General features: G+C 42.4%; 1 protein-coding gene across 2 annotated transcripts in view; it reads right to left on the bottom strand.

Moving 5' to 3' along the window:
- erbin (erbb2 interacting protein) overlaps nucleotides 1-25,112 on the bottom strand; it is a 287,800-nt gene extending 262,688 nt beyond the window's left edge. For both annotated transcript variants that reach the window (XM_068029426.1, XM_068029428.1), the window contains exon 1: nucleotides 25,029-25,112. The gene's annotated coding sequence lies outside the window, so the exon portion shown is untranslated. The remainder of the gene's footprint in view (nucleotides 1-25,028) is intronic.
- Between the last annotated feature and the right edge of the window lie 1,790 nt (nucleotides 25,113-26,902).

The following is a 26,902-nucleotide window of genomic DNA, read 5'->3' as shown; positions in this document are numbered from 1 at the left end:
GCCCAAACAGTTCACATTAATGATTATTCTCCATATGAGCAAACAGTTCTAATCACGTTTATCTACACTATTCCCATCTCTCTCCAGCCACTTTTCCAATCAAACATAGAAAAATAGGAGTAGGCCATTCGGTCCTTCGAGCCGACTCCACCATTCAATACGATCATGGCTGATCATCCAAACTCAGTACCCTGCACCCTCAGTATTCATGAATGCTTACTAACAGGTCCTGCCTCAACCACTAACCCTGGAAGTAAATTAGAGCCTCACAACTGTATGTAAAGATGTTTCTCCATTTCTCTGCTCTAAATCTTTTAAAATTAATCTTGCTCTGACACATCTTTGGCCCCTTGTTCTTGACCCTCAGGTACTGGAAACAGCCTGCTCCTCCATCATTCCTGTGCCAGCCTCTCCTAACATTAAACACCTCTATCATAGTGCCCCAGATTTTGCATTGCTCTAATAAGTTTTTTTTAAAAATTAAGCTTTTTTCATATTTGTATTTCCTCATAGATGACAGAATCTAATGGATCTGCGCTGTACCCACTCTAAAGGCTCAATATTATATTCTATACATCTTGCAATAAAGCCTAGAATTTGATTTATTAGTCTCATCAACCTGAGGTGTTGACTTTGATATCCTGTAAGCCTGGATCCCTAGATCCCTTTGTTCTTCTGCAACATGCGTGTGCGCACCCACATGTTTGTGCATGCTTGCAGGCTCATTTATTTGTTCAGCATCTGCAAATTTCAAATCACTTCCGCTGGATCCAATTTCAAATAATTCATATGCAAAGGGAACAGAAGGTGCTCCTGAACCACTACCCATTTACAACCACTCGGAAAAACTGCCCTTAACTCAAACTCCAAACTGCCACCCGACCTCCTTTCTTGTTTTTTTTTTCTATTCCTCCCAAATATAAACGGCACTGCACTGGCCATGGAATTTTGTGTATCTTAATAAAAGAAGCGTTGCATACAAGATTTTATGAAGCCAATAAAAGCAGCATCTATAGATTTATACAATTTCAGATGTACAAAATAGGAGGTCCTTGAGACCAATGCAGGCTCAGAGTTCTCAAAGATTACAATGGTTCATAATTTATTTGAAAAAATAACTCAGGGGACTTAATATTTTAGTAGACGGGGTTTTATCAGAGGCACACAAGAGGCCCAAGAGCACAGATAAAAGGAACAATTGAAAGAGAGAGCATTGCGAGAATAGCAGGAGGCCTGAGAGCACAGTGGGATAAAAGGAGTGACTGAGGGGGAGAAAGAAAGAGCGCGCGTGAGAATGTGCGCATGGGAGAGAGAGAGACAAAGCGCCACTAGAGCAAAACAAACAAAAAATTCAAAGAGTGACATCACAGGACAGCAGGTAGGTGATTGGTTGTTTGGAGACCCTGGAGGTAAGGAGTGCAGACCTGAATGAGTTCGGGGTGGAGCAGCAAAGCAGAGTTTTTTTTATAAATATGTCTTCAGTTTAAAGTTTAGTTAGTCTAATAAATAGAAGCATGGCAGGGAACCTCCATCCCGTGGAATGCACATCCTGTTCCATGTGGGAACTCCAGGATACATCTCGTCTTCTGGACGCCACATCCTTAGGAAGCATCATCAGCTGGAGCAGCTCGAGCTCCAGGTTTCAGAGCTTCAGCAGAAGCTGGAGTCACTGCGGTGCATCTGCGAGAGTGAGAGCTACGTGGATAGCACATTTCTGGATGTGCAAGCAGAGACGGAATGAGTGACCACCAGGCAGCCAAGGAGAACCAGGCTTTATACTGCATCTCGCTCTCCAACCAGTATTTAGTCCCGACTGCTAGTGAAGATGATTGTTCATCTGCAGCCTGAGCCAAGTTCATAGCACCACGTATGGCTCAGTTATACACGGAAGCAGGAGGAAGATTGGAAAAGCAATAGTTATAGGGGATTATGCAGTTAGGGGAACAGAAAGGCATGAATCCAGGATGGTACATTGCTTAAGGACTGCAAACTCCAACGATGCATAGGTATCAATGCAGATCTTTCTTCCCCTTCACTTTCTTCTGACCCAATCCCTTCTTGTAATCTCACCTCTTGCCGTGTATTCACGATACCCTCTGACCTTACTCTCTCTGACCCACAACAATCTGTCCTTAGCAAAGGATTCAGCTTTACCTCCTTTTGCCCCACCTCAAATGGATTTCAAGCTCGGCACAATGTTGAGCAATTCTTCCGTCACCTTCACCTTCCCATCCAATTCTTTGGCCAGGAGTCCTTTCCCCCTCACAGCAGACCTTTTAACCGGTCACCAGTATTCTGCCTCCACCTGGACCAGTCTTCTGGCCTCATACCCTCCCTTAATCTTTTCACTGACAACTGCCACCTCAATTTCTCTGCTTCCCTCACTCACTCTCTCTAGCCTGTCTCCCTCTGAACTTGCTGCATTCCGTTCTCTCAGGTCCAACCATAATATCAAACCTGTCAAAGTTGGTAGTGCTGTTGTCTGGCGAATTGACCTCTATCTAGCAGAGGACGAACACCAACAGGGCAGCACAGTGGCGCAGTGGCTAGCACTGCAGCCTCACAGCTCCAGCGACCCGGGTTCAATTCTGGGTACTGCCTGTGTGGAGTTTGCAAGTTCTCCCTGTGTCTGCGTGGGTTTCCTCCGCGTGCTCCGGTTTCCTCCCACGTGCCAAAGACTTGCAGGTTGATAGGTAAATTGGCCATTAGCAATTGCCCCTAGTATAGGTAGGTGGTAGGGAAATATAGGGACAGGTGGGGATGTGGTAGGAATATGGAATTAGTGTAGGATTAGTATAAATGGGTGGTTGATGGTCGGCACAGACTCGGTGGGCCGAAGGGCCTGTTTCAGTGCTGTATCTCTAAACTAAACTAAACTCTCCAACATTTCCTCCTACCTTCTAACTCCCCTCAGACCATGACCCCACCACCAAACATTGAGTCGTTGTTTCCAGGACTTGTCATTGACTTCATCTCCTCTGGAGATCTTCCAAATCATAATTCCCCAACTCTGAACAGCCCACTTCTATCGCCTTCCCAAGATCCACAAACAGGACTGCCCTGCGAGACCCACTGTTTCAGCCTCTTCCTGCCCCACAGAACTGATTTCTTCCCATCTTGACTCGTCTTTGCTCCCCTTGCTCAGTTTCTCCCCAACTACATCCATGACAGGTGTTTTTATGACTGGAAGGCTGTTTCCAGTGACATTCCACATGGCCCAGTACTAGGTCCCCTGCTTTTTGTGGTATATATTAATGATTTGGACATAAATGTAGGGGGCATGATCAAGAAGTTTGCAGACGACACAAAAATTGGCCATGTGGCTAATAGTGAGGAGGATTGCTGTCGACTGCAGGAAGATATCAATGGACAGGTCAGGGGGGACAGAAAAGTGGCAAATGGAATTCAACCCAGAGAAGTATGAGGTGATGCATTTGGGGAGGTCAAACAAGGCAAAGGAAATCACAATTAATGGGAGAATCCTGAGAGACATAGAGGAAGTGAGGGACCTTGGAGTGAATGTCCACAGATCCATGAAAGCAGGACAGATTGAGAAGGCGGTTAAGGCGGCATATGGAACCTGAAAGCATGACCTCAAGCTTCCGGTCACTTGCCATTTCAACACCCACCCCCCACCCCTGCTCTCAAGCCAACATTTCTGTCTTTGGCCTGCTCCAGTGTTCCAGTGAACATCAACGCAATCTCTGATCTTTCGATTAGGCACTCTACAGCTTTGCGGACCGAACATGGAGTTCAATAACTTCAGAGCATGACTGGCCTATTTCTATATATTTTATTTATTTATTTTAACCATGTGCCTGTTTTTCATGTTGACAAAGCTGCTCATTATTCCGCTAACGCTCTCTCTGGACTAATGCTTTGTCTTTCATCACAAGCATTAACATGCTCTTTGCCTTTGTCCCAGGACAGCTTTGTTATTTAATCTCTCCTGCGCTCTGCCCTATCACTCACTTCCACTTTTGTTCCCTTCCCCACCACCCCCCACCTTCACTTGCTTAAAACCTAATTCTTAGCTAACTTTTGCCAGTTCTGATGAAAGGTCACAGACCTGAAACGTTAACTCTGCTTCTCTCTCCACAGATGCTGCCTGACCTGCTGAGTATTTCCAGCACTTTGTTTTTATTTCAGATTTCCAGCACCTGCAGTATTTTGCTTTTATTATATGGAATCCTTTCCTTTATTCGCCGAGGTATAGAATATAAGAGCAGGGAGGTTGTGCTGGAATTGTATAGATCATTGGTTAGGCCACAACTTGAGTACTGTGTGCAGTTTAGGTCACCTCATTACAGAAAGGATGTCACTGCACTAGAGAGAATACAAAGGAGGTTTACAAGGATGTTGCCGGGACTGGAAAAATGCAGCCATGATAAAAGTTTGGATAGGCTGGGGTTGTCCTCCTTGAAACAGAGGAGACTGAATGGAGATTTGACTGAAATGTACAAAATCGTGCGTAGACAGAGTGGATGTGAAGGGCCTATTTACCTTTGCAGAGAGGTCAGTGACTAGGGGGCATAGATTTAAGTGATTGATAGAAAAATTAGAGGGGAGACGGGGAAAATCTTTTTCACCCAGAGGATGGTAGGGGTCTGAAACTCACTGCCTGAAAGGGTAGTAGAGGCAGAAACCTTCAACTCATTTAAAAGGTGTCTGGAGATGCACCTCAAGTGCTGCAACCTGCGGGGCTACAGAACAAATGTTAGAAGATGGGATTAGGCCGAGTGGCTAGTTTTACAGCCGGCACAGACACCATGGGTCAAGTGGCCTCTTTCTGTGCTGTAACCTTTCTATGATTCTATGACTCTTTTGGTGCCCTGTCACTTTAACAGCTTCCAGTTTCCTGTTTCTAACCATTTCCTCTTCATCTCTCCACACCTCCACCAGGAGGTCAGGGCTCTCCACATCTTGCTCGAACAGAGGTCCAAACAGTTTCCATCCACCACCACCCTCCTCTGCCTGCTGAACTTGTTCTCACATTCTCCTTTAACTCCATTCATTTCCTCCAAATAAAAGGTTTTCCTCTGGATACTGCACATGGTCCTAAATATGCCTACCTTTTTGTGGGATATGTGGAACATTCCTTGTTCCAGTCTTACTCAGGTTCCCTCCCTCACTCTTTTCCAGTATACCCATGACTGTATTGGTGCTGTTTCTTGCTCTCATCCTGAACTCGAAAACTTCAACTTTGCTTCCAATTTCCACCCTTTTCTCACCTTCAAATGGTAAATCTCCAACTCTTCCCTTCCTCGACTTCTGTCTCTATTTCTGGGAATAGGCTAACTAATATTCATTATAAGCCCAATAACTTCCATAGCTACCTCGCCTACACTTCCTCACACCCTACTTTCTCTAAGGACTCCATTCCATTCTCCCATTTTTGCTGTCTCTGTCACATCTGTTCTGATGATGCAATCTGCCATACCTTCAGATATGTCTTCCTTTTTCCTCAACCAAGGAATCCCTCCCCAGTGGCTGACAGGACCCTCAACCGTGTCCAACCCATTTCCCGCATTTCTGCTCTCAACCCTCATCCTCCCTCCCAGAGCCACAAGTGGGTCCTCCTTCCATGCCACCAGCCTCCATATTCAACGGATCACCCTCTGCCATTTCTGTCACCTCCAGCATGATGCCATCACCAATCCCATCTTTCCCTCCAGCATTCCAAAGGGACCATTCCCTCCACGGGACCCTGGTCCACGCCTCTATCACCCAACACCTTGTCCCCTTCCCATGGGGCCTTTCCCTGCAAGCACAGAAGATGCAACACCCACCCTTTTACCTCCTCTACCCTCACTGTTCAAAATCCCAAACACTCCTTCCAGGTGAAACAGTGATTTGCATAAACTTCTTTCAATTTAGTATAGAATATTCGCTGCTCACAATGCGGTCTGTTCTACATTGGGGAGACCAAACGTAGACTGAGTGACTGCTTTGTGGAAAACCTCCAGTTGGTCCACAAGCATGACCGCAAGCTGCTGGTAGCCTGCCTTTTAATTCTCCACCTTGCTCTTACACGGACCATTCTGTCCTTGGCCTCCTGCAATGTTCCAGCGAAACTCAACTCAAACTCCAGGAACAATATTTCATTTTTCGATTAGGCATTTTATAGCCCCCTGGACTCAACATTGAATTCAACTACTTCGGACTTTAATCTCTGCCTCCATTTGGATTCCTTTCCCTTGCAAGTTTTGGCCTTAATATTGTTTTTGCTTTTGGATGGCAGCTGTTCATTATTCTTCCACTTAAATCTCCTCCAGACACATCTTTTGTTGCTTTATTTGTCCTATTACCACCCCCTTTGGCTCTGTCCCACCAACTCACCACATGATGTCTTCCGCCCTATCACTGACCTTCCCTCTTGTTGTTCTTCCACCCACCCCCACTCAACCTACTTAAAACCTATTACATTTTTAACTTTTCCCAGTTCTGATGAAAGGTCATCGACCTGAAACTTTGACTCTCTTTCTCTCTCCACAGATGCTGCCAGACCTGAGTATTTTCAGCATTTTGTCTTATTTCAGGTTTGCAGGAGCTGCAGTAATTTGTTTTTGTATGGTAAGAATTAGAATTAGAACATTACAGCGCAGTACAGGCCCTTCGGCCCTCGATGTTGCGCCGACCTGTGAAACCATCTGACCTACACTATTCCATTTTCATCCATATGTCTATCCAATGACCACTTAAATGCCCTTAAAGTTGGCGAGTCTACTACTGCTGCAGGCAGGGCGTTCCACGCCCCTACTACTCTCTGAGTAAAGAAACTACCTCTGACATCTGTCCTATATCCATCACCCCTCAACTTAAAGCTATGTCCCCTCGTGTTTGCCATCACCATCCGAGGAAAAAGACTCTCACTATCCACCCTATCTAACCCTCTGATTATCTTATATGTCTCTATTAAGTCACCTCTCCTCCTCCTTCGTTCCAACGAAAACAACCTCAAGTCCCTCAGCCTTTCCTCGTAAGACCTTCCCTCCATACCAGGCAACATCCTAGTAAATCTCCTCTGCACCCTTTCCATAGCTTCCACATCCTTCCTATAATGCGGTGACCAGAACTGCACGCAATACTCCAGGTGCGGTCTCACCAGAGTTTTGTACAGCTGCAGCATGACCTCGTGGCTCCGAAACTCGATCCCCCTACTAATAAAAGCCAACACACCATATGCCTTCTTAACAGCCCTATTAACCTGGGTAGCAACCTTCAGGGATTTATGCACCTGGACACCAAGATCTCTCTGTTCATCTACACTACCAAGAATCTTCCCATTAGCCCAGTACTCTGCATTCCTGTTACTCCTTCCAAAGTGAATCACCTCGCACTTTTCCGCATTAAACTCCATTTGCCATCTCTCAGCCCAGCTCTGCAGCCTATCTATGTCCCTATATATCTCTAATGAACTTATTCTTTTCAAGATGATTATAAATCCTGTCTCTTATAACCTTTTCCAACATTTTACCCACAACCGAAGTAAGGCTCACAGGTCTATAATTACCAGGGCTGTCTCTACTCCCCTTCTTGAACAAGGGGACAACATTTGCTATCCTCCAGTCTTCCGGCACTATTCCTGTCGACAATGACGACATAAAGATCAAGGACAAAGGCTCTGCAATCTCCTCCCTAGCTTCCCAGAGAATCCTAGGATAAATCCCATCTGGCCCAGGGGACTTATCTATTTTCACACTTTCCAAAATTGATAACACCTCCTCCTTGTGAACCTCAATCCCATCTAGCCTAGTAGTCTGAATCTCAGTATTCTCCTCGACAACATTTTCTTTCTCTACTGTAAATACTGATGAAAAATATTCATTTAACACTTCCCCTACCTCCTCTGATTCCACACACAACTTCCCACTACTATCCTTGATTGGCCCTAATCTAACTCTAGTCTTTCTTTTATTCCTGATATACCTATAGAAAGCCTTAGGGTTTTCCCTGATCCTATCCGCCAATGACTTCTCGTGTCCTCTCCTTGCTCGTCTTAGCTCTCCCTTTAGATCCTTCCTGGCTAGCTTGTAACTCTCAAGCGCCCTAACTGAGCCTTCACGTCTCATCCTAACATAAGCCTTCTTCTTCCTCTTGACAAGCGCTTCAACTTCTTTAGTAAACCACGGCTCCCTCGCTCGACAACTTCCTCCCTGCCTCACAGGTACATACTTATCAAGGACACGCAGTAGCTGCTCCTTGAATATGCTCCACATTTCGATTGTTCCCATCCCCTGCAGTTTCCTTCCCCATCCTACGCATCCTAAATCTTGCCTAATCGCATCATAATTTCCTTTCCCCAAGCTATAATTTTTGCCCTGCGGTATATACCTGTCCCTGCCCATCGTTAAGGTAAACCTAACCGAATTGTGATCACTATCACCAAAGTGCTCACCTACATCTAAACCTAACACCTGGCCAGGTTCATTACCCAGTACCAAATCCAATGTGGCATCGCCCCTGGTTGGCCTGTCTACATACTGTGTCAGAAAACCCTCCTGCACACACTGAACAAAAACTGACCCATCTAAAGTACTCGAACTATAGTATTTCCAGTCGATATTTGGAAAGTTAAAGTCCCCCATAACAACTACCCTGTTACTCTCGCCCCTGTCGAGAATCATCTTCGCTATCCTTTCCTCTACATCTCTGGAACTATTTGGAGGTCTATAAAAGACTCCCAACAGGGTGACCTCACCTCTCCTGTTTCTAACCACTTACTGAGTGACTCAGTAAGTCACTGAGCAGCTGCAGAGCACTCTTTGGGCAGGGGTGGGAAGAAAGAGGGTGAACAACCAGGAAGTCATGATCCATATCGGTACCAATGAAATAGGTAGCAAGAGGGATAAGGCCTTGCTAGCAAATTTTGGGGAGCGAGGAAGGAGTCTAACAAGCAGGACCTCAAAGTGGGATTGAGCAGATGAATGTATGGCTGGTGAGATGGTGTCGGAGAGAGGACTTTAAATTCCTGGAACACTGGGACCACCTTTGGGGGAGGTGGGACCTATACAGGCCGGACAGGTTGCACCTTACAGAACCGGGGCCAATGTCTCAAGGGGTGGTTTGCTAGTGCTGTTGGGGAGGGTGTAAACTAACTTGCCAAGGAGATGGGAACCAGGATGTAGTAACAGAAAGGAGAACCAAGATGCACAAAGGACTGGGAGAAGCCAGCAGCACTCTAGCAAGAAATAGTAAGGTATTAGTTGGGGTCAGAGTTAGAAAGATTTTAATAAGGTCTACTGTGCATGCATGTAAACACACAAAATATGGTAAATAAGGCTGGTGAGCTGCAGGTGCAGATAACCACATGGCAGTATGATGTGGCGATAACAGAGACCTGGCCCACAGAAGATAGGGAAGGAAGGAAAGGAGGAGCGGTGGCAGTAATGATTAAAGGAGACTATTACAGTTGTCATGCAGGCCCCCACCTGCCAAGAATGAGGCATACATTATTTTGCCACAGGAACATTATAAAATTGGTGCTGGGAAGTGCCAGACCCCTCGCCAGAAAGTCCTTTTTTGCATGCTAGCAGACAGTGTTGGAACAAAAGATCCAGTTCTTGCTTCTCCAATACACAAAAGACCGAGTCAGACCAGTTTAGTCACATGACTAACTGTTTGAATTTGAACTCGCCACAGAGTGTTTGAAACTCAGAAAGCTCTTTGCTCCTGGACTGAGAACATCTCGCCTGTCTGGTCGCTCTTACCAGCTTCGGAAACCATTGAAGACAGATGAACCCCAAGAGATGAAAGTCTCCTACAGTGAACAAGGTTTAAGAATACTAGGCCCCAACGAAAAGTAAGACTACCTACAATCAAGGACGACAGCAAGTTCAAACACAGCAAAAACCCCTCTTCAGAGATTGCCTCAAACCTCTCCATTTTATTTTTCTTCTGCTCTTTTCTGTCCCTACTTGCATGTGCATATCATGTATGCATGCTAGCATGGGCATGTGTATCCGTAGGCATTAATCTAATGAGAGTTTAAGGTTTAATAAATTTCATTTTTCTACTTTAAACCCAAGAAAGTCTGTTTATGCTCATTTCTTTGCCTTACAATTGGAAAGTGGTGAACAAGGATTCACCAAGGGGAGCTCAAAACACCATTTAAAAATTAAAATCTTGTTACAATAAGACCAGGTGAAGACAGTAAAAGACCCCTAGACACCTTTCTCACCTGGTCGTAACAGTGCTGGAGAGGACGATGTCTGTGAGCGGTCAAGAATAGAATCTATTTGGTTTGAGCTAAGAAACAATAGAGGTACCATAACATTGCTGGGTTTATTCTGTAGGCTATCAACTAGTGGGAAAGATATAGAGAACAAATTTATAGGGAAATTACAGATTGGTGCTATAGAGTAGTGATAATGGGTGACTTAAATTATCCTAATATATACTGGAATAGAAATATCAAAGTTTAAATTAGCTATGGAAAAGGCCAAGGAGCAATCCTGAGTAAAAATATTTAATCGGCAGAGGGCCAATTTCAATGGGGTGAGAACAGATTTGTCCCAGGTAAATTGGAATAAAATAAAAGCAAAATATTGCAGATGTTAAAAATCTCACATAAAAACAGAAAGTGCTGGAAATACTCAGCAGGTCTGGCAGCATCTGTGGAGAGAGCAGAGTTGACATTTCAGGTCAGTGACCCTTCTAAGAGATAGGTGAAGCAGAAAAAAAAAAGAGTGCGTATGATAGATTTCAAGTTGAAAACACAACTGAGAACCAGGCTGAGTGTAGAAAGATCAGAGGGGGACCGTGAGGAGCACAGTGAGACTTCAGGAGGACATACTGGCTGGTTAAATAGAAACATAGCAGATGAAATTTAATACAGAGAAGTGCAAAGTGATTCACTTTGTCGAAAGAACGAGGAGAGGCAATATAAAATAAATGGTACAATTCTAAAGGGGTCCAGGAACAGAGAAACCTGGGGGTATATATGTAAAAATTGAAGGTGGCAGGACAGGTTGAGAAAGTGGTTAACAATGCATACGGGATCCTGGACTTTATAAATAGTGGCATAGAGTCCAAAAGAATGGAAACTATGAACCACCTTTACAAAACTCTGGTTCAGTCTCACCACACTTTAGGAAGGATGTGAAGGCTTTAGAAAGGGTGCAGAAAAGATTTACGAGAATGGTTCCAGGGATGAGGGATTTCAGTTACATGGATACATTGGAGAAGCTGCAGTTATTCTCCTTAGAAAAGGTTGAGAGGAGGTTTGATAGACCTGTTCAAAATCACGAAGGGTCCAGACAGACTCGATAGAAACTGCTCCCATTGGCGGAAGGGTCAAGAACCAGAAGGCATTGATACAAGGTGAATTGCAAAAAGAACCAATGGCGACGTGAGGAAAAACTTGCAGATTCAATTGTGGCTTTCAAAAGGAAATTGGATAATTGAAAAAACTGCAGGCTCTGGGGAAAGAGCTGTGGAGTGAAACGAGCAGATTTGCTCTTGCAGAGAGCTGGCATGGGCATAATGGGCCGAATAGCCTTCTTTTGTGGTGTAATAATTCGATGATTCTAACTTACACAGTCATCAAGACAACACTGGATTTTTGAAAATTCACCCTTCGCATGTAGTTTTTTGTTTATATATAAGTTGTCTTGCTTTGCGATATTAAGGTTAACTTTTGAACAGTGAATTACAATGGGCAACAAGTTCAATAGTAATACTCAGCACTAAGAGAAAAGCTGGAGTGCAAAGTTCCACTTCAGAAAACTAGTTGCGGAGAAGAAAAAGTGTAAGAGTTGAGACAAAAGAGAAAAATATTGAGATGCTTGTGCATGGCAATCAGTTCCACTGTGGGACTAAACCATCCATTTTTCCCCACCCATTGAATGCCTATTTATTAAAGCCTTTTTTCACATCCTCAGGATGCCCCACAGTGCTTTACAACTAACGAACTGGTTTTGAAACAAAGGCAGTCAAGTAGGCATTGCAGCAGCCAATAGTTCCACTAACAAGAAATGAATGAATGAATGACAAATAATCTCTATACGTTTAGGAATGAATATTGGCCTGGACACTAGACAGCTCCCTGCTCATCTTTGGGAAGCGGCATGGGATCTTTCACTATCACCCAAGAATGGCAAATAGGCTAGAGTTTATTATCTCATCTGAAAGATGGCAACATCAATAATACATTTCTCCCTCGGAATGCACTGAAGTGTTAGTAAATTGTTTCTATCTTCGGAGTTATTCGACATAACTTTTCAAAACTATCATACTGCTATAATGCTGAAGATCTCAATTCATTCAATACTTGTAATGGGAAGAACTAATGCTAAACTAAAACTGGCAACTCAATCCCGCAGCAGTTGGCTCAGAAAAATCCTAGGAAGTGTCCACCAACCTGCCTTCTCAAAATCTGTCATTACTTTACCAGGAGACAGTATGTAGCCTGTATCCCATTAGAAGTGTTCAGCATTTCCAGTATTCCTTCTGAGATTCTACTTTCTTCAAAGAAAGTCAGAACCATTAAAGATGCAAGTCTTAAATAGCTCTGTAGATTTGTCATATGGTTTCTATTTCCCATCAAACCAAAGCAGGAGAATTCTGCAGTGCTGGCTAACATTACTGCAGAATTAGTCATGTTACTTTCCACAAGACTATTGTCTAAAACCACCAACATCGTTCTACCTCCTACAAAACTTCTGACACAGCAGTTAAGACATTATAAATTAAAAAGTGTGCAATGAAAAATCATAATTTTTTAAAACTTTGTAGTCTTTAACCAAGAATTTGCCATCAATACGCTTTAAATTAGAAAATAGCATTTATGCAGCTGGTGACTCATAGAAGTTGAAATCAATGGACTTACAAAAGAAATTTTAGAACTTATTTGCATCTTAATATTAGCCACCAGTTATATGCGCATTTTCAACCAGAGTCACCGAATTTAACACTAAAGTTACTCAATATTCCATATCCAAAACTATATAACCATTGGTTTAATTTACAAAGCCTTCACTGATTAATACAATAGCTCCAATGGCATAAAGTGTCCAAACCGTAGGCCATGCGTGCGCGCGCACACACACACAATCGACTCAAGTCCTGGCAATCCAGCATACAACGTGCAGATAACTGTATCCTGTTTGCACTTGTATTCCTTACTCATGGTCTGTGCCACTTGAAATTTTGTAAGTCTCGAGGTTTGGAGGGGACTATTCTTAGCGCTGTTGCCTCAACAATGGATAAACTCTAAATTCAAACACAAAGGTCTGTTAGTACCAAGAACTTGAAATATATGCAAATTAATGGGTATAGAGATTTAAATATCATGTAGCCCCAAGGAACCTATGGTATGCAACTAGGCAACGCATGAGAATTAGAAGCTTCAGCACTCCTACTATTACAGTCGAGTATTTTAATGTTGATGTGTTAGAAATTTAATGCTTTTGATTTCTAGATACCAGCTCAATGAATGGTGGAAAAAAATACATGTCAGAAGGACACAATGCAGACTGAATTTTAGAAACTCAAAATTCAAAATTTAGTAGATGGATAAATTGCTCAATTATTGAATTTCATGCATACAAAAGCTTCATTTAATTTAGTGCTCATCAGTAACTAGAAGTCTTCTTGAATACAGGCAGCCTCTTAAATTGAGTGGAATGTTTCTAAACTGCAACTTCACCCAAATATAGCAATCTTCTCTTGCTTCTCAAATTTATGAAAAATTTCACGACTACACTAGTAATCAATTCAGGGTATTTCTAATAGGCAGAGTGGACAAGGAAGAGAAGATGGTTTATGTGCAGATTCAGCTGGTGTTAAAGCTCCTACAAATGATTACCTGGGAATAAACTCTCATACAGGCACAGCTAAAAAAACATCTTCAGTATATCATGGAATTGTCATCCATCTTCTAAGTGTCAAATGCCAAGACCAAACAGTAAAGAACAGCGATGCAACCACATGGACAGAAGACTGCAAATCAAAATCACCCAAATTTCTCCTTTACGCATCTTAGTCCGGAGATCTTCCCGTGTATTCCTTGGTTTAGTCAGGATTCATGAACAAAGTCCACTGCTCAGACCAAAACATATTGTTGTTATATTTTAAAATTCCCTCTACTAAAATAAGAAATTCCTCTAAACCTTCAAATGATCAATGAGCATAGTCATGAAAGCAATTACAGAATTGAGAAACTTTCTCTTCTTCCAAAGAATGGCTCACAAGCAAATTAGGGCCATGCCAGACGTCAATGAAATTTAAAGTTATATAAAATGCGATCTAGAGACAGTCGCCAATTGTGACATAGGAGGCCGCCATTTGGCCCATCAGGTCCATGCCAGCTCTCCACGGAGCAATGCAGTCAGTCCTGCTTCCCCACTCGATCCTCGCAGTCCTGCAAATCTATTTCCTTTAAATACCTATCCAATTTCCTTTTGAAATCATTGTTTGCCTCCACTTCTACCACCCTCCTGGGCAACAAGTTCCAGGTCATTATCACTCACTGCATAAGAAAGTTCTTCCCAACATTCTCCCTATATTTCTTGTCCAAATCCTTCAATCTGCATCCCTAGTCCTTCCACCAATTAACGGGAATAGGTTTTCCATGTCTAACTTATCTCAGCCTATCATAATCTTGTACACCTCTAGCAAATCTTCCCTCAATTTTCTTTGCTCCAGGGAGCACAACCCCAGCTTTTCCAACCTAATAGGTCAGGCAGCATCTGTGGACAGAGAAGCAGAGTTAACGTTTCAGGTCTGTGACCGTTCATCAGACCTACCAAAGGTTAGAAAAGAATTAGGTTTTAAGCTTAAAACCTAAGCTTTAAGCTTAATTTACTCAAACCTCTCCAAGTACCTATTGATTTGATCCCTGATTATTGCTTCTAAAACTTTACCCATCACTGATGTTAAACTAATTGGCCCGTAGTTGCTAGGACTGTCTTTACACCCCTTCTTAAACAAGGTTGTCACATTTGCCACTCTCCAATCCTCTGGCACCTCCCCCATATCTAGGGAAGATTTGAAAATTATGGCAAGCCCTTCCATTATCTCCATCCCCACTTCCTTGAGCAACCTGGGATGCAAGCCATCCAGACCAGGTGACTTATCTACCTTAAGCATAGCCAGCCTAATACCTCCTCCCTCAATTTTTATTCTAACTATTGCCTCTACTTGTAGTGTGAAACATGGCTGACTTACAACATCTTCGCTGTCTATGGCGCATTATGGGTATATCCTGGCAGGACAAATCACAAATGTGGCAGTCTTCTGAAAGGCAGAGCTCCCAAGTGTCTTGGCACTAAGCAAACAGAGGATCAGACACCTCCGCAGGATGGAACACTGTCGCATATCCAAGGACTTTCTGACCAGTGCGGCGCTCAAAACTCCACTTCAAGGACGCGTACAAGTGTGACATGAAGGCCCTAAATGTTGACTATCGCACTTGGGAGTCACTAACTGGCGAAAGAGGGAAATGGCAACACATCCTGTGGACTGGTGAGCACTACCAGTGACCAGTTGCTGCAGCAACTTAGCAACAGGCGCCAACATCAAAAACAACTCATAGCGTCACTAGGCAGCTTCAAATACAGCACTTGCGGCAGAACCTGCCTCCCAAGGATTGGCCTTCACAGCCATCAGCAAAGGTGCACTAAGAGAAGACCCCCACTTAAATGGATTGTTTGCTACGTGTCCGTCACCTTTTGTAGATGGAAAGATGCCAACCATTGCCTCTGCTCGCTCCGCTTCTACCAATATTTTGTCAGACTCCTCCTGCTAAGTGGACACCAATACAAAGTACTCATTAAGTATTCTTGCCTTGCCCCGGGCCTCTAAGCATATATTACCGCCTTTGTCTGTAATAGGCCCCACCCAACCTCTTATTATAGGCTTGCTATTTACGGACTAGAATAAGATCCCTCATCATCCAAGAAGACCTGTTTTTGGTTCCCCAACCCTTCACTCTTGTTGGAATGTACCTATGTGATCTCACACACAAAATAAAACTCAGCTGGTAAAGCTTCCCAATCACCCCATGAATTAATATTTGGGATCCCTGACCACCCCTAGGATCATTCAGTTCCTCTTCAGGGAACTGCTGCAGATCTCATCAAGAATGCAGTATTCTATAGGTATTAGAAGTGAATTAATATGCTAATAGACAATTAGACTATTACTGAGTAACACCAGGGATGAGCCCTTTGCGTCACAAAGATTCTTTTTTAAAGTAACTTCCACTAAAAGAAAACTGTATATACTTTGTTTCACCAACTTATTTTGAATAATCAGGATTCTATGAATCTTGAAAGGAAATAAAAACTAAACCAAATATCTTGGCATATAAAAACCAAGTCCATTAAAAATATCAAAGCTGCATTGTTAAAATGAGTCAGAAACCAAGCAAAGCAAATTTGGATTTTCATGATAAAAACAGGGAGATGCTGGAAAGATGAACAGAAAATTGAAACAAACTAAAGACTGAATCGGACTGTCACCAGAGTTGATGAACTGTAACTGCATCGATCAAATTCAGAGGATCTTGGCTCTGGGTTAAACACTCAGGTTTGTGAGCTGGACGGCACAATATGATATTCACAAGCTGAAGTGTAGGATAAGAGAATTACTAAAGAAATGATGCAAGCCTGATCAGGTTACATCAAAGCATAAAAGGCAGTAATCCTTGTGAATTTCTCATTACAATTCTCCACTATTGGGCATCCTGGTTAATATGGAACTGGAAATTATATACTGGCACAAAGCGTAGGCTAGCAACTCACCAAGGCTCCTTCGACAGCACCTTGTAAACCCACAACCTCTCCAACCTAGAAGGACAAGGGCAGCAGATGTATGGGAACACCACCACCGGCAAGTTCCCCTGAAGTCACTCACAATCCTGACTTGGAACTATAACCATTCCTTCACTGGTGCCCAGTCCCTCACAGCACTGTGGGTATATCTGCACCACATGGACTGAAGTGGTTCAAGGCTCAACACCACCTCTCGAGGGCAATCAGGAATAGGCAAAAATGCAGGCCTTGCCAGTGGTGCTGTGGTTAGCACCGCAGCCTCACAGCTCCAGTGACCTGGGTTCAATTCTGGGTACTGCCTGTGTGGAGTTTGCAAGTTCTCCCTGTGTCTGCGTGGGTTTCCTCCGGGTGCTCCGGTTTCCTCCCACAAGCCAAAAAGACTTGCAGGTTGTTAGGTAAATTGGCCATTATAAATTGCCACTAGTATAGGTAGGTGGTAGGGAAATATAGAGACAGGTGGGGATGTTTGGTAGGAATATGGGATTAGTGTAGGATTAGAATAATGGGTGGTTGATGGTCGGCACAGACTCGGTGGGCCGAAGGACCTGTTTCAGTGCTGTATCTCTAAACATCCCAAGAACAAATAAAAGAAAAGGCAAAGTCAGATCCTGAGACTCTCCACTTAGTGACTATACAATTATTACAACACTGACTATACTTCAAAAGTACTTGAGTGGCTGTAAAGTGTTTTGGGACATCCGGAAGTTGTGAAAGGTGCTATATAAAAGCAAATCAATTCTTTCTTTCTAAATGATCTGTTTACAAATACTCAAATGGTCCTACAGACAGCCAAGAGTAAAGGGATATTATGTATAAAGGCAGAAGGCGGCACATTTTCTTCAAAAAAGCTGGCAAATTCACGATGGGCTGAATAGCCTTCGATGCTATATGATTCTATGATTTGTGGACCTCTTATGGGAGGATTTCAGCAAGTTAAACAAACATCGAAAAGATAGCAGATCGAAGTGTTTGATCAAATCCAGCTCTTTATATATTTCACTAGCTCAAATTTAGCAATTCGGAAATTTGGAATTACCACTGCTCCCCAATAACAGATGCACTGTTTTTGTGGGGGGCGGAGCAGGGTGGGCGGGAACAGGGGGAAGAGGAAGCAGGGGAATTTCACTAGTTTGAAATTGTAACCTATGGTGCTGTTACAATTTACTTCAAAGCAGTGCTCAACTCTCAACTGCCTCAACAAACTCCTATTTTAGTTTCTTTCTTTCAAAGTCGAATAGCCTGAGTTTCATTCTCTGTGATATCTAGCACTTCATCTAAGTTCCACAAAGACTACTGCAGTACCAAGATATCCTTACACTTAAACTCCAATTTAGTTTAGTTCAGAATTCTAGTCACTTCAGTAACTGCTGCTCTACAATGATTTGACATGTAAAATGCTGATTTTTTAACAACTCCTTTACCCACCATCCAGAGTATGCAGATTCTCCATTTTGTTGCTTTCAACTTGCAGTACCTTATACTTATCTACACTGAACTTACTAAGACAGTGTTGCAGATTTAATCAGCTCATTTTGCACATGCTCACTAGACTGTCTACTCCCCAAGTCTAATATCAATTGTGCATTTGCCCTATATATAAATTTGATTGCAGAATCCAAGTCACTCCACTTGATACCAGAGCACATTTGACCGCAGATCAGCACCACCATCTGTCTTCAACTCAAGGACTTTAAAGGAATATCTATCTTCAGTTAAAAGGATCAAAATGATTTTTATTTTGCCACATATACTATATTGCATTAGTATTTTACATACATCGCTATTTTGATGCAATGGAAAAAGTAAAAAAGTATCTTATTGAAACTACATGAACTTCAGGGTTTATCCATTTTGATGAAAGATTGCTGACTTGCTCAAGATACGGAGAATGCGTGGTCGCTTAACAACTGGCAGTTAGTATGCTGCCATTCTTAGCTACATTAATGTTAAGGGTTTGAAGGGACACATGGACAATCAAATGTTCAACCATTTTGTATTCTAAAGCCTGATCTTCTACAGCCACACATTAAATCTGAAATGAAAAGGATTGCAATTACTTCAAAGACAACAACAATGGGATAAAAACAGCCACTTTTGGGATGTTTCCTTTTGCATGCAATATTTGATAGAGTATTAAATGCTGTATACAATGTTTGTTTTAATCTTCTCCCTCTCATCTTGATTGTACTTCATTCTTAAAACAAGATGCGTATAATTCAAAAATTTGAGCGAGAAATTAAGACATGGCTATTTGACCAGCATCCAAGGTAATCACTTGAGACAAATCAGATAAAAGACAGAATGAAAAAACAGTGACAAATGTTTGGCACCACATGAAGCAAAACATGCAATCAAGCAGTTTGCCTTGTCCTGGTTGGTGTCGAGCTTCGAGTGTTGTTGGAGCTGCATTCAAACCAGGCCAGCAGGGACTATTCCATCACACTCCTGACTTGTGCTTTGTAGATGGTGGAAAGGCTTTGCTGAGTCAAGAGTTAGTCACTCGTGCCAAATACCCAGCCTCTGACCTGTTTTTATAGCCAGTGTTTACATGGCTGGCCCAGCTAAGGTGGTCAATGGTGACTCCCAGAATATTGATGGTGGGGAATTCAGCGATGGTAATGCTGTTGAAGGTCAAGGGGAAATGGTTACATTATCACTTGTTGGAGATGGCCATTGCCTGGCACTTACACGCTACGAATGTTACTTGCCACTTATCAGTCCAAGCCTGAATGTTGTCCAGCTCTTGCTGTGTACAGGCAAGGGCTCCTTCAGTATCTGAGGAGTTACAAATGGTGCAATAATCAACGAGCATCTCCACTTCTGACTTTATGGTGGAGGGAAGGTAATTGATGAAGCAGCTGAAAATGGTTAGGCCTAGGGACACTTAGTAATTCCTGCAGCAATGCCCTACGGCTGAAATAATTGGCCTCCAACAATCACAACCATCTTCCTTTGTGCTCGCTCTGGCTCTAGTTTTCCCCCTAATTTCCACCGCTTTCAATTTTACTAGGGCTCCTTGATGCCATGTTTGGATCAAAGCTATAATGAGGTCTACAGCCAAGTGGAACCTAAACTTAGAACTGATGAAGAGGTTCTTAGTGATTAAGTGACACTTGATGTTGACAACCCCTTCCATTACTTTGCTGATGATTGAGAGTGGCCTGATGGGGCCGTAATTGACCAGATTGGATTTGTCCGGCTTTTTGTTGACAGGATATACCTGGCAGTTCTCCCACTTCATTGAGTCGATGCCAGTATTGCAACTGTACTCGAACAGCTTGGCTAGAGGCACAGCGAGTTCTGGAGCGCAAGGCTTCAGTTCCTGTTTGTCTAACTACAACTGTGTTTTTTCTATTCCTTTACACCAATAGTATTTGAGATAGTTAGACAAAACTTCTATTCCCCTCAACAGCCTGCACAAGTCTAGGTTTAAGTACAACAAACTAAAATAAAGACATTATTAAGCAATCTGTTAACCTCCAAAACACAACTACTGCAAGAGAAATCCTTCAGGCTTGAAGCATTTAAAAGTTTTTACTTTAAAAAAGTTAGAAATGTTGTAAACCTTTTCCACATTTGGAATTCAATTTCAGTTCCAAGCATTCCTACTTCGGCAAGGCCAGATGCAGGATAATACTTCTCCCACTTTTCACCAGACATATCATCTAATACCAATCTTAAACCTCCATTACAGAAATGACTCTTGTCCCACATCAGTAGATATTACTGTTTGCATAAGAACACATGCTATTTGCACAATTCTGGAGAACTTAAACACAGGTTGGCAATAGCAAAGGCTTAAGGACTTTCAAGTTGCCAAAGTGTTCTGCTAGAGTTTAACTGGCTAAACCATGAAGATCACCAGCATAAAGCACTGTAATCTTCTTACTGCTTGTCCATCCTTTTGTTAAATTACGGTGTTGATGATCGTGGGTGACATTGCAGTATTTATTGCCCATCCTTTGTTGTCCTGCAGGCATTAAGATTCAACTTATTACCGGACCGAAATCAGAAAATAAAGAGGCAAAAGGGAAGGAGGAACTCAAAACAATCACTATCACTAGAGAAAAAGTACGAGGAAAATTTATGGGACTAAAGGCTGACAAGTCTCCTGGATCTGATGGCCTGCATCCTAGGGTCTTAAAAGAAGTGGCTGCAGAGATAATGTGTGCATTGGTTGTAATCTTCCAAAATTCCCTAGATTCTGGAAAGGTTCCAACGGACTAGAAAACTGCAAATATAATGCCCTATTCAAGAGGTGGATGGGGGGCGGTGGCGACAATAAGCAGGAAACTATAGGCCAGTTCACCTAACACCCATCATTGAGAAAATGCTACAATCCATTAACTAAGGAAGTAGTAGCAAGACATTTAGAAAATCATAATGCAATCAGGCAGAGTCAACATGGTTTTATGAAAGGGAAATCGTGTTTGGCAAATTTCTTAGATTTCTTTGAGGATGTAACAAGTAGAGTAGAGAAAGCAGAACCAGTAGATGTGGTGTATTTGGATTTCCAAAATGCATTCGATAAGGTGCCACATAAAAGGTTATTACACAAGATAAAAGTTCACGGTGTTGGGGGTAATATATCATGGATAGAGGATTGACTAACAGGAAACAGGATAAATGGGGCATTTTCAGGTTGGCAAACTGTAACTAGTGGAGTGCCACAGGGATCAGTGCTGGGGCCTCAACTATTTATGATCAATATTAATAACTTGGATGAAGGGACCAAGCGTATTGTAGCCAAATTTGCAGATGACACAAAGATAGGTAGGAAAACAAGTTGTGAGGAGGATACAAAGTGTCTGCAAAGAGATATAGTTAGGTTCAGTGAGTGGGCAAAGATTTGGCAGATGAAGTACAATGTGGAAAAATGTGAGGTTGCCCACGTTGGCAGGAAGAACAGAAAAGCAGACTATTTAAATGGAGACACACTGCAGAATGCTGCAGTACAGAGGGATCTGGGTGTCCTTGTAGATGAATCACAAGTTAGCATGCAGGTACAAGTAATTAGGAAGGCAAACGGAATGTTGGCACTTATTGCAAAGGAGATGGAGTATAAATGTGGGGTAGTCTTGCTACAACTGTACAGGGCATTGGTGAGACCGTACCTAGAGTACTGCATACAATTTTGATCTCCTTACTTAAGGAGAACATACTTACATTGGAAGCAGTTCAGAGAAGGTTGACTAGGCTGATTTCTGGCATGAAGGGGTTGTCTTATGAGAAAAGGTTGAGCAGGTTGGGACTGTACTTGGAGTTTAGAAGACAGAGAGATAACATTACTGAAATACGTAAGATTCTGAGGGGCTTGACAGGGTATGCTGAGAGGATGCTTCCCCTCGTGGCAGAATCTAGAACTCAGAGGCACACCTTCAAATTAAGGGATCTCCCTTTTAAGACAGAGATAGAGATAAGGAGGAATTTCTTCTCTCAGAGGGTCATTAATCTTTGGAATTCTCTTCCCCAGAGAGTAGTGGAGATTGGGTCATTGAATATATTCAAAAATCTGTCCAACTCAGCCGTGATCTACAAGGGAGTCAGGAGTTATGGGGGACAGGCAGGCAGGGAAGTGGAGTTCCAGCCACAATCAGATCAACCATTATCTTTTGAATGGCCTATTCCTGCTTCTATTTCTTATGCTCTTATGTACACACAGGCCAAACCAGTTAGTGATGATTGGGTCCTTCAGGGAGAACATGAGTGGCCCAATGGGGTTTTCAACAACAAAGCAATAACTTTTATACTTAGTTCCCTATTGTCAGTCCACAGATTTAAATAGATTTATTTAATTCAATAACTTGCCCTGGTGGGCTTTGAACTCATACCCTCATGATTCTGAGTCCAATACCTCATCCAATAGGAGATCATACCTTACTAGGGCCACTCTATCTATTAGGATATCCACTGTGACAACAAGTGGAAAGAATTATGGATTCCGGTCTCATGTCCATCCCTCCAGCATTGTTCAGTTAACTGGCCCAGGTATGAAACTATGGTGCCTGCCATGAAAGTTCCACTTTTTTCTAATCTTTCATTGCCAGACATGCTACATTGATCCAGCTTGGCCCCAAAGAAATCCTACTTACCTTTCCCCAGAGATGATAATCATGAAACAACTGACAAGAACTCTAACGAGGCAGACAAGAGATCGCTAGAACAAATACCATACCCCTGGACACAGTGATTGTAAAGTAGGTGGTGTGGAACTTCAGTAGCAACTGGCTGCATCACTGCAACCCAATCACAGCAGGCATCACGCCTGTGTACATGACTGCTTTTTTATATCTGGCGAACACTTTACAGGAGAAGCCGTTCCAAGCCATATACCTTTCTCATCAGATAACTGTCTTTTGGAAGGCCGAGCAGGATAACACTCAATTTACCTGACAACTTAACTTCCAGATATCCCAAGTTTCATGTAACATACAAGCACCACAGAATCAAAGAATCTTCAAGCACTGAGGCCATTCAGGCCATCACACCTCTGCCAGCTCCTTAAAAGAGCTATCCAATTAGTCTGACTCCCCTGCTGTTTCTCCATAGCCCTGTAATTTTTTTTCCAGATATATATCCAATTACTTAGAAAAAGTTACTATTGAATCTGTTTCCACCACCCTTTCAGGCAGTATATTTCAAATCATAACTTGCTGTGTAAAAAGAAATTCTCCAACTCTCCACTAGTTATTTTACCAAATATCTTAAATCATTGTCATCTGGCACCTACCAGATCCAGTATTCAAGATAGCACGAGGAACGCACTAGATCCCCAAGTGACTCCATCAAACTAATACTTGAAAAGGTGCACAATTCCTTCAAAAATACATGGAACAGACACTTCGGCCTTTACAATGCTACTGCTCGATACAGACACTGAATCGTGGACAACCATGCCTCACCCTCTTTTCTAGAGAAAAAAGTTCAGTAAGGCTCCCATCTATTCTTGAATGGATCTTTCAGCTAGACTATAAATTCCAGAGCCCAGGTCTGTTCTTTGATTCATGATCAGGAATGGGGTTCAGCTTCATTTGAGAAATGATACATTAATGATACCAGCCTCCATTTGATTCAAACAGGTCACAGAGGAATATCAATTTTTAAAAGCAATCTAAAATGACACCTCTGTATCTACCACATATGCTTTGTTAAAACACTTCATGTTTTATACATTCACTATCTAGAAGAGGTTAAAAGGTGTAAAATTTGGAAAGGAAAATTAGATTTCAATTTTGCCCTTACCATTTTATGTCTTACAAGAAAGTAATATTTTCAGTAGTGAGAGTACCCTTGGTAAGGCATGCTGTGGGTCTTTAACTTGAAGTGTCCTAAACAACCACCACATATGCTATAATTCTGAAAGGCAAACTGCAGCAACTTTTTTTTTTATGCAATCTTGCCCTTGACTGAATTACAGTATTTGTGCAAAGCAGGTCTCGGAATTTTGCATAACATAATAGAAGCAAATGTTATAATGAAAGTATTGATAGCTTCACACTTTGGTGAGTTATTAACCACAAAGCTCCAACGACTTAATTAAACTCTGAGGAACTGCAACTCAAAACAAAAAATGCTTCAAAAATACTTAAGCCCTGTGTTAACTCAAAGTACAGCCTTGACAGACAGTGATTCAATTTTGATGTCAAACTACATGGGCAACCTTGAGATCAACACAAGCATGTACACATATATGTGCAGTATCTCTGTCAACAAAATAACTTACTTTACTGTTGAGACAAATTCAAAGATGCTCTTCATAAGAATATTTTGAAAATTAGAATTTTTGGAGAAGGGTAGGAAACAAGGTCAAGGTTTTGTCAGCAAGGCTGGTGAGAAAATTACGTTAACTTTTGCTTCCTGTCATCCTAAAGATGTCTTTCTGATACTAAGCCAATTATCCGAGTAAGTAAATACTGCACTTATCTTTTAACACCGTTACTGTGAACATACCAGTGTTGATGCAATAAGCTGCTTCGGTTCAGGCCCTGAAGTTAAACAAAGGGATCTCTGTGTAATACATTTAGACCTTGAACAGCTTCAACTGGTCAGGTTTAAACACCTCCGGGAAAAAAAACTTCCTTTTCTGATTTGAAAATAAACAATACTTATTTTCCATTTAGATTGCGGTGTTCCGGCTTTAAACCCCGCTTTGGATCTGTGCTCATTAAGTTGCCCCAAGAGCAGGAGATGGGGGCTGGGCCTTTCCTCAGACAGACCAAGCAGAGAACAAATTCCAAATTCAAGCCATTTTACCTTCACTCGCCACTGATGCAGGCGGTCCGCTTCTTCATCGGCTTCGATTTTAAACTTTAAACAGCAACCAATCCACAAATGTCGGCCACGGGGAGAGGGGGAGGAGGAGGTTATGTGGAGTTGGAATGTGAGGCAATTTAAAAAGGAAAACTGCCAAGCTCGCTTCACCAAGTGCTGTGACCCGACCGATTCCAGCTAGCCCAATTAAATCTTCGCAAACGTCTTTGTGGGCCGAAGTTTTCAAGTGTTTCTTCCTCCCCCTTCGATGATGCAACCGAGTCCTTTTGTGTCGGCTTAAAAGTAACTTTCTGTTTCTTCGCTGAATTTAAAGTCTCTGCTCTTCGTACAAAAAAATAATTTAAAATGGAGTAAAACACACGGAGGGGGGGTAAAAAAGTACTAAGTCCTTTCAAAGCAGGAAACGGCGGCCAATCCACAGCATTCCCAACACACAAGACCGCCAGAGAAGAGAGAATGTCCCCTATTGTAGCTTCACCTTCAGGAAGGAGCTGTTGTGCTTTTTCCTCCTCCAGCAGCTTATTCTCTTTTTAATAACCCCCCCTCTACCTCCTTTCTCACAGTAAGAATGCCGCACCCAAATCCATCCGAAATGAATTTCCCCTCTCTCCGCTAACGATGCAGACAGTATCAGCAACGCATCGCTACAAATTTGTGCGCAACTCCCTCGAGCCTCGGGCAAATAATTAAAGCAAAAAAAAAAGAAAGCAGCCACTACCAACCGCTGCGTCCTCAGCAGACAGAGCACACTGACCCAGGGGGGGAGGGAACAGAAGAAAAGTGAAGCAGTGCACACACACATGCACCGCCAGCATGTAGCAGCAGCGCCAGCTTTCTCCAGCGGCCACAATGTAACCAACGCAGCGGCGGCGGCGCTTTGATTGACACTTCAAGCAGCCACACGCCGTCGCGCGCACTCGGCTGTCAATCATCCCCAGCCCCAATCATGTCCTGCTCCTGTATAGGGGGAACTCCCTTCAGCTTAAAGTTTCATTTTTATGTTTCTTCTTCTGAGGTTGTGGGGGATTCTAATACAATTTGCTTTCAGCACACCGCAATTCTTATTTGCACAAGGAGCGCTTTAGAGTTAATGCTTTGGAATGAGGCTAGTGTCAACTCACTTTCATCGTGTCTTTCCCAATCTTTCCATCTACAATGCCGCGGTTAATTTCCAAACCAGACTGATATACAAAGCCGATTTACTTTCGTAGAAAGAATGATGTTAGGTTTCAGTTTGCTATCGTGGCACTGCAAATGCAAATAAGTCATGCCATTGTTTTATATGAAGCAAAACATGTTGGATAAGGAGTTCCTGACTAATTTGAACTAATTTTTGGCATACACGGATTCAAACTTGCCGTCGAGTGGACTGATCACCATCATGCTTTGAACAGATTGGTTATATATTTGTTCGGAACTGGCTGCTGCTTTTCGGTCTACTCTATCGTTGCCAAATAAATTCATTTATATTTATAATCGCAATTCCAAACTTGCTGGGAACTCTTGAAATAGGAAAGTGCTAAATGTTTTTCAGTGAACGAAGGGTAAGAAATAGCTACGTTTTGCTAATGTAGGTTCTGGAGGTTTGCAATGTTATTGTTGGTCGTTTAAATTTTCTAATATGCAAAAAAGTGGAATACATTTTTATATATTTATTCAACAAAATACTTGAAACACACAATAGGTTATTTAGCAGTGTTCTGATGAAGGGCTGTAACCGGAAACATTAATTTATTTGTTCTCTCCACAGATGCTGACTTATCTGCCATGTGAATGTTTTTGTTTCATGCTTATTATGTTAACAAGATGTTAATATATACAAAGTGAAACTGAGTCAAGGAAATAATATTTCTAAT

The sequence above is a fragment of the Heterodontus francisci genome, chromosome 4 (assembly GCF_036365525.1).
Source record: "Heterodontus francisci isolate sHetFra1 chromosome 4, sHetFra1.hap1, whole genome shotgun sequence".
Classification (NCBI taxonomy): domain Eukaryota; kingdom Metazoa; phylum Chordata; class Chondrichthyes; order Heterodontiformes; family Heterodontidae; genus Heterodontus; species Heterodontus francisci.
Note: the sequence above shows the minus strand (reverse complement) of the source record. Positions and strands in the feature narration are given on the sequence as shown.